This window comes from Mustela lutreola, chromosome 1, assembly GCF_030435805.1.
Source record: "Mustela lutreola isolate mMusLut2 chromosome 1, mMusLut2.pri, whole genome shotgun sequence".
Classification (NCBI taxonomy): Eukaryota; Metazoa; Chordata; class Mammalia; order Carnivora; family Mustelidae; genus Mustela; species Mustela lutreola.
The window spans coordinates 226,946,235-226,958,802 of NC_081290.1; the positions used below are offsets into that span (position 1 = coordinate 226,946,235).

Consider the following 12,568-nt stretch of genomic DNA (forward strand, 5'->3'; position numbering starts at 1 on the left):
CTATGTATGTGCACATGTGCCTGCTCTGCCTTCCACTACTGGGCCCACATTGGGCTCTACCAAGGGATCAGGACCCATCAGCAGAACAGTGCCCCCCTCCCTTGTTGTGGGTACAGCCAGGGTTCTCAGGGTGAGCTGTAGCAGAGGGCAGAGGCCCAGGCTTGGCCAGTATGAAGAGGCTCACAGGAAATGTCCCCAGGGCATCTAGCAGAGGCCAGACGCTTATAACTCATCGTTCACAGAAAGAGAGTGATGTTTATACCCCCATGCACTGGGGGTCTAAGCCAAAAGGCACAGGGGATTCGGCACCCTGAGCTCTTCCACGTGAGCATGTCCCAGTGTGCTGCCCTGAGCCCCGAGGCTGGAGGAAACCTAATGTCCTCCACGGACTCCGTTGTGTCATAGTAATGGAAGGCAGTGCTGGATGGAGATGCTGCTGGAGCATGAGTTGCTGCTTTCCTAAGCCGAGAGCCTGGCTTCCTCACGTCCTGTCGTCCAATGCACATACCCGTATGCATGGTGTACCAGGAGCCCTTGATGCAGGAGAAATGAGCCAGGGCACAGCCAGGAAACAGTGGCATGCTGAGCAGCGTCCACGGCCCCCTAGCCACAGTCACTCACTGGCTAATACTAGGACACCACCATGTGTCGGGTACTGGATAATCACCCCCATTTTACAGTCAAGGAGACTGAGTCATAGAGAGGTGAAGGGACTTGCTTAAGGTCACACAGGAGGGGCAGTGTAGGAGGAGAATGCCAAGGGTCTTGCTCTGAAGTGTGTGTGCTCTTTTTCCTATATCACACAGCCTCTGATGTGGCCTGTCTCAAATGGGTTTGCTTGACTTGGTTTGCTTTGACTTGGTTCCGTTCAGCCTACCACCGATGAGAAAATTCCTGCAAGCTCCACAAAGTCATTCACGTGCATTATCCCACTTAACCCCCATCTGCACTATGAGATGGGTCAGTGAGGAACCAGAAATCAGAGACCGTAAGTGATTTGCCCTGGGTTGCACAGCTAGTGAGAGTCATAGTTGGAAGTCAGACCCCATTCTGTTTGATGGCATGGCCCACGGTCAATCCCAGGTCGGGGAGTTCCAGCCAAGGAAGTCAGATTATGCAGGAATTATGCTGGGGTCCAGAGAGGTTAGGTACGAAGCATGGAGAGGCAGAGCCCAGCTGACCATGCCTGGGTTGGTGCTCACACTCCAGCCTGGGGAAACAGAGGAAGGAACCAGGGTCCTAGGAAGAAAGCTGGCCAGCCACAGCGGCTGTGCTCTAGTGCTCTGGGGACCCTGTGGGCTCTTATCATTCGAGCATGTGGACAGCTGAGAATACAGTGTGCCTGCAAACCTCTAGCTGGGCAGAGAACAGATGGTCCTGGCACATGGACAGGCCAACACGTCAGGATCAGTGAACTAGGGACACTTCCCCTCTAGGTCTGGCCTAGGCAGGGGCTGACATTTGCTTATAACCTAGTATATATTGGTGGCTTAGATTCCTACTGCTGCCAGAGAGTCAGAGGTGGCTGGAACTTTCCATAAAGTTTTCACAACAGCAACTATTTCTCAATTCCTTACAAGATATGTAGTTTGTTTTGTTTTGTTTTGTTTTGCCTTTGCCATTTGAGCAGCTCCTGCCTAGAGGCTGAGGGAGCGATCTGTCTAGATGGCTAGAGCAGGTATAAAATATTTAACCTGAGCATATAATTGCATTACCATGATCTCTAATAGGATTTGCTGTCCAGCGAAAGTCCAACTTGGCCTCTGGCCCAAAGACAGAGACCCAGATTATTATGTTGAGTGTTACCCACTAGATAAATAAGAAAGAAATACTGCTCAAATCATTGTTTGACTGACCGACACACATTATAGTTACTGTAAAGAGAAATCCACTGGAGTCGGAGAATTTATACATCTTGTTAATCATTTTATCGTGTTACATCCTGAAAGAAGTAATGCAGGTCTATAATTCATGGAAGCCATCCTGACAGCTCTCACTAGAAGAGCCGGGGGTCTGCAAAGTCATATTACCACGGGTTCCCCAAGCACATGGTTAGTGCTATTTGGAGACAAGAGAGCCTGATACAGTGTCTAGCTGAATGCAGCAGGCCCAGAGGAAGAGAAATGAAAATGAAGCTGCAGGTCCGGAAAAGAAATGTATAGAGATGAAATTTGGAGAAAAAGAAAATAAAAGCAAAAAGAAATCAGCAAGGAAGCCAGAAGCCCAGTTTCCCACAGAAGGAACCCAGCCTTCAGATCTGAGGCTTCACACAACAAAGGACACTCATTCAACCGCAGGTCGCCCTTTGTCATTTGATATTTAACAAGTATTGAGGGCGTCCTGCAGACAAAGCGGTGGGCCAGTCACTTGGGAGACATGGACAAGATGAGAAATTGGAAATGGATTCCTTCCTCTCAAAGAATTTGTAGTTCACTAGGGGAAAAGAGCTGTACTCATAAATAACTAGACTGCAGGGTGGAAAGCAGAAGGTGATAAGTGAAGGAGAGAGGGAGATTGCCATCAGGATTCAGATGAGGGAGAGTGAGACCTGTCTTGCTAGAAAGAATCCCGGGAGGCTTGATGGTTGGTAGGCACTGGATGTGTGTACCGGGGCGGGGGGCATGCTTCACAGGTGCCGTCTTCAGCATTGGCTGGAAAGGGAGTGTGGGTTCTGAAAGAGGTGGGGAGCAATTTGGTGGCAGCACAAAGAGGCCATGAGAAGGACCCTCGTGGCAAAGAAGCTATTGTGGAAAGAGAAGTTGGAGCCTTAAACTCCTGGTTCAGAAATTTGGGCTTTCATTATATGCAGGCAGACTCTCTTTCAGAAATGATGTCTTTCTTTTGGTATGCTGGAAAAAAATGTAACTAGGTATAGCAAACTATTATTTCAAATTTCTGTTCTAAATAAAGTCAAGATAATAAATGAGCCCAAAATGCTAAGTGACTAATCAGACAGATAGTACATGCCTATGGCAATGGCGTACAGGTCATACCCAAATAAATGACATTTAGAACCACTGCTCCAGGCCAGGGTCATATATTCAGATGTCTTAGGGACTGAGCAGGTGACCGCAGCATCTGGGCCTCTCCTAAATGAGAAGAGATTGTTGCCATGCTGGATCTTCCCATTTTTTTAGGAAAAGCCACCATTAAGATTTTTTAGTGAGCTCTCCTTTTTTTTTTTTTTTTTTTTTTAAAGAAATTCCGGCAACTAACTCAAATTTTTTAAGCACTGTACAGCCTGCAGTAGGGGCATCTACTCTGGATGCCAAGGAACATTGGCCTTATCTGTGGTCTGAAGCCACTCAGTTCCAGAATGACAGCCCAGGACTACAGGCATAGGGCAGACAGAAAGGGACAAGGCTAAAGGTGGAAGTGCCCTCAGAACGCCAACACGGCAGGCCAGGCCAGAGGGAACCCGGCCCTGACATTTCCATCTTCCAGGTGAAGTCCTGGTGCCGTGGGTGGTCTTAACCTGCGGGTCTCCAGGTTATCTTTACAGAGTTCTGGGCCTTTTCCGACCAGACTGTGCCGACCTGACGTCCTGCATAGCTTGTGAGCGGTATCGAGCTTGGTGACAAACCTGGATAAATGACTGGAGAATAATTAGCAGCGCCCCTTGCCCCCCCTCCCCCCCAGCATGTTTCTGTTCCTCCATTGTCTGTCATCACAGAATAATTGAGCACAAAGTGATGTTCATTAGACGGGAGTCTCTAACCAGCAGCTGAGTAGAGCGTTTAAAAACCTGGTTTCTTAAATAATTTGTTCTAAAGACAGACTTGACATGAAGTCGGCATGATGATCAGCAGGTCACTGCGTGGGAACAGCAAGGATGATTATTCTGAATCTGGCTCCAGCCCGACCCCCATCTTGCCCAGAACTGCTTTGCATTGCAAAAGGCTGCCTATTCTTTAAGAGCTATTCAAACACTAGCTCCTGGAGGACCAGGCCCTCCTCTTTGGAAGTAGTCCACAAGTTACAGCATTCTTGCATAGTTTAGATCTCCCTGTCCCCTCTGGCTTGTGCCTCAAGTCTCAGCCTCTTTTCCAGACCACCGGTTCTCACCGTGGGACTCAGGTACCCAAGGGCATCAGCAACCCCTGGGACCCTGCTCCAGGCCCATGACGTGACAAACCCTAGAGGTGCAACCCAGCAGTCCCTGTTCTAACAAGCCCTTCAGGTGACTGACAGAGGCTAAAGGTTTATCACTGAAGCCCTACTAGGGGCAGGAGTAAAGCAACATTTCCTGAGCACCTTCTGTGTACCAGGGGCCTGTCTATACACACACACACGTGCACGTATATACGTATACACAGACTCCTACGTATATAGTGGTTTTATTTCCCTTTTGTGACAATTGTGTAAGGCAAGCGTTTTTCTCATTTCCTAGATGAGTTGACTGAGACTTCAGATGCCACCTTCCTGGGGTGCTTTTTAGTTCAAATGCTAGAGAGTGGGTCTCTGATTGACCCCAGTCCTCTGTGCACCAGGCCCTACCATAGAGTGCCAAGTCCGCCTGTGTCCTGAGTCTGTCTGGGTCAGGTGCTCCCCCGCCAGGCCCATCAGCTGTAGCCAGGGAGGAGGAGGCAGTGTCTGGGCACTTGCCACACCCCCCCCCTCCATGCTGGGTGCTTAGAAAGAGCTGTCGGTGGAGCATGGAAGGATGGATAGATCTGTAAGGAAAGGAAAAGTGTCTCCAAACACATGAACATGTACTTCTTTGAAGGCTCTTCTCTTCTTATTCAGCACAGAATTCATCAGCCTCATTGCCATGGCATGTCTCTGGGCCCCTCTGGACTATGCTCATGGGACATGGTAGGGGACTGCACGTGCAGCTTTCTCCAAACGAGGTGGCAGAACCAGAGCCCACAGGTGGGGCTCTGATGCCTGTGAGAGCTGCTGCCAACAGCCCCCGGAATAGAGGAAGGGGTCTTAGCTAGAGGCAGCCTGGGAGTGCATGCTCTCTGGCCCCATCCTGAAGACTCGGCCTTGTGGTCCCTATCACAGAATAATGATGGCATGATGCTAGCTGTCCAAAGGCACAGAAGGGAAGAATGAGAAGTTAAAGTCAGCCCTGAAATGCGTGAACTTCCTTTTTCCCCCTCTCAAACCCTGAATATGAGGATCCCCTCCACTTTTCATTTGCTTGTATGTTATTCTAATGATGGACAATTTGGGTTGCTCCATTAGATTATAAGATGCTAGATCTGAGAGAACATCTATGCCATCCACTTCACAGGGACACTTCCTGGGCCTCAGAGTGCATGCTAAGTAAACATTCACTCAATGGATTTAATTTCATAGATGAAAAGAAAAACTCTAAAAGAGGAAGGGGCCTAGCCAGCATCACCTAAGGAGCTGGTGGCAGGAGTGGGATGAAAACCCAAGCTTCTCACTATGGTCCAGGCATGTTCCCTCATATGTGACTCACTGAATCAAAGATTTCAGGTTTAAGCTTACCTCAAATGCCTCTGCAGTTTCTCTGCCAGTCATCAACTTGAATGCAGCCCGTGACTGAAATTGTCTGATCTTATAGGTCACCTGGTCCATTCATTTTGTCATTCAGCCAACTGACTTCTATGTAAGACCTCCTGTGAGCTGAGGATGGCACTGGCTACTAAAGATGCAGAAACAAATGACGCATTTCCTGCCCTCAAGAACTTTATAATGTGTGGGCAGATCCATTTACACCAACAGAATGTGATCCAGTGAAGTAAATGGTATCCTGCTCTCTTACAAAATTCTTTCTTCTTTCAAAATAAGTCCATTTCCCGGGGACTGTAGTCAGTACTCATTGGACCTAATCAACATAATTCAGGACCATAAAACAAAAGTCCAGTCCTTATCTTACATAAAAGCCCTTCAGATACTTTTAAAGAGAGGTCAGTACCCCCTGAGTAAGCTAAATTCCCAATTCTTTCAGGAATTGTTTCTTTCTTTCTTTCTTTCTTTCTTTCTTTCTTTTGTGAGAGAGAGTGAGAGCCGTAGGGTGGGGGTGGGGGAGTAGTTCAGGGAAGGGGCTGAGGAACAGGAAGAGAATCTTTAGCAGGCTCCACGCCCAGCACCCTGTACAGAGCCTGACACAGGTCCAGATTTCATGACCCTGAGATTATGACCTAAGCCAAAACTGAGTCACACACTTAACTGACTGAGCCACCCAGGAATTCTTTGTTTGAAATGTGTTCAAATTCTCTTCTCCTTCTCTTCTCTTCATTGCTCTTCAGTGAACACGCTCAAGTTCGTCTTATCTGCCTCTTACATGTGGCTCCCAGATGTGAACTACTAAGCCAAATATGGTCTGAGAGAACAATGCAGAGTCATGCTTCCTCTCACCCCCTTTATTCTAGGCATTGCATGTCTGAAACCATAGGGCAAGGAAACAAGAGCTTTGTTGGCCACCAGGCGTTCTCGGGAGTCTGTTGTGCCGTGTCTCACGCCCGCTTTCCTCCGTTTCCTCCCCTGGTATTCCTGCTCAGTTTCTCAACACAGTGAATATTTACTGAGTACTTGCTCTGTGTGTAGCACACGCCAGACTCTGGAGAACCAGACTTGATGCTTGTCTTCAAGTAGCTCGTAGTCTTATTGGTGAAATTCTGGGTGCCCCCAAAGAAAGAATTAACAAATAACCAAAACTTGATATAATGATGGGAATCATCATTTTTCCTAGACCCTCCTCCTTAGAGCTGCTCTTCATAGTGGTTGGTAAACTTTTGGGTATGATTGAAAACATATCTCCCCGTTCAAATACCAGGGCAGAACTGGCTTTACGCCCAGGCTGTCAGGGGCTTTGTCAAATTTTTGTCATTGCGTTGACCTAGACTGTTGCAAACTGGAGGCCTTTGAATCCCATCATCTGCATGAAGAGCTGGGCACCTACAGGGACTGACACCTCACAGGCCACGGAACAGCTTTCCAGCACCTGGCACCTTCCCAGTGCCAATCTACAGTGCACAGGGAGAAAAGTTCTCTCAGATGTTGGCGTGAATCTGCCTGTGTTTGGGCTTCTGGGAGACAACAGGTTTAATTTGTTTTGATAGCGCTTTTCCCCAGGAGGGGATGTACCCAAACACCCTGGCTTCTTCGCATTCAGCACGCTGCTTGTTTGCTTTCCTCGTTTACCATGGGGAGTCGCATTGTGCTTTGTATGTACATGTGTGTGTGTTCACCGCCAAAAGCCCGCATTGCCTTGTTGGCATTCATTAGATCAAGTTAGTAAGTTGCTTTGGTTCACAAATGAAAGACATGCATGACCCTTCTTTAAAACCAAAATACCAATTCTGCCAAGGCCTGAGCAAACCTCTTCCCATGCACACTGCTACACTATTAACTGTCTTAGGTGGGTGCTATTATTAACCCCATTTCACAGATGAGGAAACCAGTATGTAGAGATAACTCGTCCAAAAGGCACGCAGCTAATGGGAGGCAGCCTGGCTCCAGGGCTCATGTTCTGGTTCGGGCCAAATACCACAAACTTTGGCTTCTTTGGCGTCAGATAGAACTTGGTTCACCTACCAGATTTGCTCTTATCTCTGTGTGACCTGGAGAAAGTGACTTCAGCTCACGATCTCCACCTGAGAGCTATAAATGTGTAAAATGATGGCAAAGGCAGCTAGTTCTCATAATTATTATGAAGAATAAGTTAAAATATATGGTACACCTTTCCTTCACTTGTGGAAATGAGAGCATCTCTGTTAGAGTCTTCTCTCCACCTTGAGTTGCTATAGAATTAAATCCCAGTGATGTCATCTAGTTTATCTTCCTCCCTTTTCCTTGTTGCCAGTAATAAGCCAAATCCCCTTTAAGGGTCAAAGATATAACAGAAGTAATATAAAATATACATTTCACTAGCTGTCATCAAGATCATACACGCAGTCATGTGATCGGCTGTCCCAAGGTCCAATTTCCTTCCTGTTGCCTGAAGCATTAGTCTATCCTAGAGAGAAGCCAAAAGGCAGCACCAGAGAGTGGATCTCTGCTGCGTAATAGGTAGACCTTGGCTCTTTGGCCAACTGCTCTTAAAGAGTTGTCAGCATCCACACTGAGACTTAAGGAGCGACAAGAGAAGCAGTGGAAGGAGTTGCTCTGTTGGCTGGGACACATCAACAGGGGAACAAGAGATAAAGGAGGTCCTGGGAGGGAGGGATAGGTACCAGATGAGAGGAGAAGAGAGATGGAGGATGGTTAGTGAGCTCTGGCATCGCTCACAGCTGATTCCTTCTGTCTTTGTGCTGGAATCTGTCAGCCGGCTCCCATGACCATTGTGAGCTGGTGGAGGAGGACAAAAGCCTCCTTTCCTCTCCTGGTGTGACTGGCCCTGTGAAGTAGGACTCCAGTGGGCAGTGAGTCTACCTCATAGTCCTCCTCCAGGCAGGATTTCTTCTACAGCCTCTCATTGTTTCCTCATTGGGATTTCAAACATGGAAAGCAAAGGGTAGAGAATGAAGGCAGGCTTTCCTGGACATCAACCCCAGATCGGAAGAATGGATTTATCAACTGTGATCCTCTTTCACCTTGACCTTGGCTTGACCATCTTTTACCATCTCATTTCACAGCAGTGCTAGGGATTTGTGTCTGGGAAAGGGTAGCGAGCAGACCAAATGAGGCACTATAATGGATTCACTGAGGCGTCTGTGGTTTCCACCTCTCCTCTAGGAAGGAGCATAGTCTTTCCTTCCTTCTGCAGACAACCCTTTGTATGTTGAACAGTATTTTGTACCACATCCAGAGAACACGCCCCCTCACAACACATACCCAGAGAATGAGCTAAGGAAACATTTAAACTCTGCCATTCCAATATTGATGGAAGTAAAAACAAGTTCCTGAAAATTAAATCTGCTAGCAGGACCCCCTGTTGCAAGGGAAAAACAAAGGCTAGGAGAAAAGCCTTCGCCCACCGATCCTCCAGCACACCACACACCCAATTATGAAATTTAGTAATTCATGGGCGGCTGAAATTGTAATGTAAGTCTGGGTCGGCTGAAGGTACACCTTCTGCTGAATGAAGGCAGCTGCAGTCTGAATGTGAGCAGGGGAACGAATTCACCGAACACTAATTGGAAACATAACATTGTGCAATAAAGTTCACACTTCTCCCAAGCCCATGAGTGTTTCTTCCCCACTAGCATTTAGTATAGATATCTGGTTAGTGGAGACTCATTATTTGTGTGGTCCCCCAGGGGCCCCAAGTACTTGAAAGCCTTCCAAACAGAAGAAACACTATAGACGTGAACATTTCGTCCAAAAGAAATACTCTCTAAATGTCTCCCTTCCACTTCCTCACTGCTATCCTAAAATTATTCCATATCTCCTAAAACTTCTGCCGTCTCTGATACCAACAGCCTGGGGCAAGTTTTGAAGCAAACAGGCTTCTCTTCTGTCAGATTTAGCAAACAACGCTATACTGAGTCACAGAAAATGTATTTCCCTCACTGTTTCACTGTGAAGGCTTTTTGGCAGATGATTAACAGGTTTGTCTCTTGCAGACTTCATAAATCAAAATCAAGACAGTGTGTAACACTTATCTGCAATTGATCCTGTTAAAAATGTAACTGGTAACTATGGTAATTTATTGAGAGACATATCTTATACCCCGGGTTTGAGAAGGACTGAACCAGAGAGTTTTAGATCTGGGGGGAATCTCTGAGGTCATCTGGTGGAATTCTCTCAGGAAGAGCAACGATGTAGACTCCATGATGCTTTAACAGGGCTGAGGGAGACAAAGTCCTGGGAGTAACTTAGCCTGTTTTAAAAGTCCAGAAGGCTTTTCAGAGGCGGTGACATTCGAGCTGGATTTGAAAGGACTAGGCATTGCCATGCAGGGAAGCAAGGAAGGAGCAAGTATAAAGATGTAAAGACAGGTGCAGGAAGATCAAGTGACACGTCCAAGGTCCCACAGCCATGCAGTAGCAGAAAAGGACCTGACAGCCCGGCCTCCTGCTTCTGCCCTATAGCCCTTCTGCCTTTCTGCAGTGCTGAAGGTGGAATTCACCCTTCCTGGTTGGACCACCAACCAATGGCTTAAAGGAAGATAATCTTGTCTTAAACTTTACTCCAAATTATTATTATTATTATTATTATTATCATTATTTTAAGTAGACTCCACTCCCAGTGCAGAGCCCAGTGCACAGCTTGAACTCATGACCCCGAGACCAAGACCTGAGCTGATATCAAGAGTCGGATGCTTAACTGACTGAGCTACCCAGGGGCCCCTGAAAATTCTTATTTTTAAAAGCATATTCAGAAGGAACTTCTGAAGTCATCTTCTGGAAAGACACTATAACTTAAAGGCAGTGGAAACATGGACTCTCCTGGGCGAAGCCAATGGAGAAGGGATGTGCTCAGGGCCCCTGGCTTGTGAGCTTCGCTCTGCCCGGACCTGGACCGCTTTGCACTGCAAGGAGAGCACGTGCTGGATTGGACCCTCTTGTTCTTAACTCTGTGTTCATATAAATCGCAGCTCTTGTTAGCAGAGGGATAGCATCGAGTGAGTGGAATTTCCCACCCATTCCCAAAAGGAACCACACGTTTGAACTCTTTAACTCTTTTGAAGTAGTTTCCAAGTAAAGAATGGCAGACGGTTGGGAAAAGACTTCCAGGAAATGCAGCACACTATGAGTTCCTCACTGTCCCTCCATCTTTTCCCTTATCGATGCATACCCAAGCCATCCCTCAAGGCCTCAAGGTTTCCTTGAGGCTTCCCCAAGGCTTCCTCAAGGTTTCCTCTGAGAAACCTTCCCTCTGTTGGCTTTGTCCTGTATCAACTGCCATTGCTTTGTTGCTTTCAAGGATCAGTGCCCTTCCTTGTCTGGACACCTTTTCTACACAGTTGCTCTCTTAATTAATTATAGACTCATAAAAGTTTAAAACAGGAAGCAGTCCTAAGGATCATCTCTGCCATCACCTTCATTTATGTATGAAGGAGGTGAGGCTCTGAGAAGGGCAGGAAGTTGTTTTATGTATCACGGCCCCCACCATGATACTAGAAGAATGGGCCCCCACATCAGGTCTCTCTACCTCCAGGCCCAACTTCTTCCATGTCCTGGGCCGTGTCCTGGGAGCCAGCTGTCCTCTCATTCTTCCAGTCAGACTGCAGATTTCCTGTGGGCAAGACTTATGTCTTCTATGCTAACATCTCACTTAGCAGAAACCTTAGTCTTAGCTTCACAGCTTGTAGTTGTGAGCAAAGACAACAGGTTGAATCCTTAACTCTGTCCCGCCTGACTAACCCTTCCTCTGCTTTCATGTCTTCCTCTCCTTGAGACCTCAGGTGAGTCACTGCCCTTGGTTGGGTCTCGGTTTCCTTCATTATTAAATGAGAGCACAAGGCTCTAGTTTCTTGGATCCCTTTATGCCCCGAAAGCCCTAGAATTTGTTGCTTTACGGTGGGATCTTTTGTTGTCTTCAGGACCAGCCTCACTGTGCCAAGGGTATGTCACCTTGTTCCTTCCCCAGGCTTCTGCTGCTGAATGAGTCCCCTCAAGGTCCAGAGAGCACAGTATCATTGAAGAAGACCAGGCCCAGAGTCCTGGGTTCAAATACTGCTTCCAGGACTCAGTGTCTTGGTGGTTCTCAGCAGGCCTCTTCGTCTTTCTCTGAGCCTCTTCTTTCTTTTTCTTTTTTTTTAGAATAGGAATAACATGCAGATACAGGGACAGTGAAATGGGATAAACCTAGCAGAAATATGTGACACAAAGAAGTCTCCAGTAGAGAGTGGCTTCCCTCCCTTATTCCACACCCAACATTATTGAGAAACAGGCTCTTCCAAATAAACAGATTTTCTAGATAACAGGTTTGCTACCTGAAGCTACGAAACATCGACTACTGTTTTTTGCTAAAATCTTTCTTAAATGAACACTGTATTTCTTTGTCAGGTGACACAGAATATAGCAAAAAGGAGTAGGAAGAGCCTGAGAAAATGCCATCCCACAAAAGGCGGGCATGACCGCATGCACTGGGGATGCGTGTACAGCAAAGGGAATATGGAAGAAAAGCCTTTTGAGAGAGCTTAGATTTTTTCATCTTGATACATGGGGAGCCATCGAAGGATTTTTAAGCAGGAGAATGACAGGATCAGCTCTGTTTCCGAGAGATGGTGCAGACTGCGGGTGATGATGGACTCAAAGTGCGGGGCCAGGGAGGAAGAAGGAGGCCAGCCCCCAGGCTGTTGTGTTAGCCCTGGTGGGTCACAGTGGGCATCTGACCGACAGGTGAAAAATCTGAGATGGGAAGAGACAGGTCTGCAAATGCCCAGTAACTCTGTGTAAAAAAACAAGTAAACGGAATATCGGCCCGTTATGAGAAAAATGTAAAGCACGGAGAGTGCGAAGATGACCACAAGACACCCCTATAACCTAGCCTCCACAGATCAGTACTGCTAACCGCTTATGCTGTTTTCCCCAGTGTTTTTAGCTGCAGAATTTCTAATGCGTTTGTAGATACAAATTTGATATATGAAAACTTGGTTCAGGCAGACATTTTCCAGAACACATCTCTTAGTGTCAATTGAGATGCCCTAAGAATAAAAATAACGTATTAATTTTTAACTCTGTCGGTTCCTTTCAGTGACGGG

The 12,568-nt window shown here is 47.0% G+C and overlaps 1 protein-coding gene across 1 annotated transcript in view; it reads left to right on the forward strand.

Moving 5' to 3' along the window:
- The window catches only part of TENM4 (teneurin transmembrane protein 4), a 721,609-nt gene that overhangs the window by 560,647 nt on the left and 148,394 nt on the right, over positions 1-12,568 (forward strand). The gene's annotated exons all lie outside the window — the stretch shown is intronic.